This window comes from Sinocyclocheilus grahami, unplaced genomic scaffold, assembly GCF_001515645.1.
Source record: "Sinocyclocheilus grahami isolate Dianchi unplaced genomic scaffold, SAMN03320097.WGS_v1.1 scaffold55.1, whole genome shotgun sequence".
In the NCBI taxonomy this organism is placed as follows: domain Eukaryota; kingdom Metazoa; phylum Chordata; class Actinopteri; order Cypriniformes; family Cyprinidae; genus Sinocyclocheilus; species Sinocyclocheilus grahami.
In genome coordinates, this window is record NW_015505234.1 from 4,618,147 (window position 1) to 4,620,652 (window position 2,506).

A 2,506-nucleotide genomic window follows, 5' to 3' on the forward strand; every position below is an offset into this window, starting at 1 on the left:
CTGATCAATACCGAGTCAGAATGAATTTGCTGAAACCAGTATTTGCAGATACTTTCTCTGTTTGTTTTAATCAACATCGCTTTTCCTCTGTTTTTTTTATAATATACCCAGGTGCTGCCATCCCCAACACATTCACCTCACCATAGATCTCTTCAAAACAGATTTGTGAGTCTATCCCGAGACAAATAACCGGAGTTGGAGAAGGTGAGCCATGCTGTTTTGACACACTGTTAGAACATGATGTTACAGAGTCAGACACCTGACTTGGGAAAAAGGTCATCTGTTCATCACAGATCAAAGTGGAGGACAGCACCTCTCAAAACAGTGGCGGAAAAGCGGGCAGGAGGAGATAAAATGAAATCTTCACAACAGGACTGATGGACATGTGGCTCAAATACACCCTCCTGTGAGCTGTAGGGAGGGTGGGTGTCCTGCTGGCAGATGTCCCTTCTAGTTTCAGATGCTGCTTGACAAGATTGCTCTGAGGTGGGGAAGACCAAAGCGGTCTAGGTAATGAGACAGTTGCTTCCTTAATGTTTGCCCTGACATCGTGCACAAGCACAAAAATGAGAACACATATTTGACTAGTTGCGGCCTTTTGAGTATTTTAAAGTGCTAAACAGAATAAACTTAAAGTACTGTAACAGACGTATTTCCAGAAATCAAACAATGAGCAATGAAATAACATTTGCTACATTTCATGAAATCTAACCAATTTTGATTGATTATACAGTATTTTATTTTGCTCATTTGCAACTGTTTTGTGTTTAGTAGGCCTACAACATATCTGTTTGCTCCGGACCTCAATCAACAAACCCTCTCCATCCCATTCCGTGAGGACCAATACAAGGATGTCACTGGCAGACCTCGCCTTGCTTTTGATTTATGTTGCTCTAAAAGTAAAAATCAAAGATCCTCTCTAATGCAGCTCTGTGGCAGTGGGATGATATATGATGCAGCCGAGCAGTTAAATGAGAGCACTATGTCTCTGCCTGCGTTTTAATGGCACGGTCAGAACTCTGACCCCACATCTGAATGACTTTACAGTACTTAAAAGGACATCCTCAGACAGTGCTGATTTGTAAAGAAAGTCCTCAGGGCAAGCTTGTTTTGGTCATGCAGTTTTGATTACTCAAGAGACTGTTTGCAGGAAATACAACAGAGACATGCACAACATATTTCTTATATTAGTTTTCAGTGGAATTTGTCATTAAGTGGCTTAGAATAGCAAAACATTGAGAAAGAAACATAATTTTTTAATTCCTGTAGCAAATGCTATTTTGTTGCTCATTGTTTGATTTCTGCAAACAAGTCTGTTACTGTTTAACACGTTAAAATATTTAAAAGGCAGTAATGATTCAGATTTGTCTTTTCATTTTTTTCTCAAAACATTGAAAGAAAGAAATCTATTACTTATGGAATAATACAGATAATTATGTATCACTCTTACGAAAGTATGAATATAGTAATATTTAGTGTAGTAGTAGTAGTAGTATTTAACCTTATACACAAAATCTCAATCACAATTTTCTTAAACACTTTATAATAACTTTTAAGTCCTAAATGCTATTATAGGTCAGTGAATGCACATTTATAAATCAGTTTTGTGACATTTATAAATATCTGAATGAACATCACAGATACATTACTGTTTGCAATTAGTATTGAATAAAGAATTTTTTACATGATCTTTTAGGAATTGAGAAAGGGAGAAAATTTGTTCATTTACAGCTGATAGTGTAATCAGGAAAGGTTCATTAACCGTTTAACCACTTTTATAAAGTGTTAAGAGAGTTATGAAATCCAATTGAAAAATGTTGTATCTCTAGCTCTGTAAAGCACGGATTGACTATAGTTTTCAGTGCAGCTTTGAAGAATATAGGCTACTGTTTTCACAAGCATCAAGATGTTAGCATATGGGGTAACGTGGAATCATTTTTTGTGATTTTTTTAAAAAGGAAAGCATTTTGATGTAATTTAGTTTCGGAGGGTTTCCTTAACTACATAGCAAAAGCATGAGGTTGTAGTGCATTGTGCATTTTCAAATCTGTAATAGTGATTTATATTTTTTAAGAATGTCTTATTTACACATCAATCAATCTCATACATATTTTTGATTACAGTGATTTTACAAGATTTGCATAACAACGCCCAAATGTATACGCAAAGAAAGAAGACGTAACTTTGATCCTCGCTGTAGTATTGTTGCCGCCGCCATATCGTGGAGACGCTGTGTGTTTCGTTGTGAAAGCGAAACTACTTCGTTTGGCCTTCCAAAGAGGACACAACTAGAAACCAGTGGTTAAGTTGTATTTACAACACTGTTCCAGAACAGTTCAAACTAAATATTTAGATGTGTGCAACGCATTTTACGGAGGACGAGGACTGTTTCCTGGGAAAGTAGCCTACAATGCCGGTGTTCCGGTGAATTCAGTTCCCCTGTTTCCCCTTCAGCGCGGATGCTGACCACAGTCTATGATGCTGACAAATAATGCTGACTCACAGC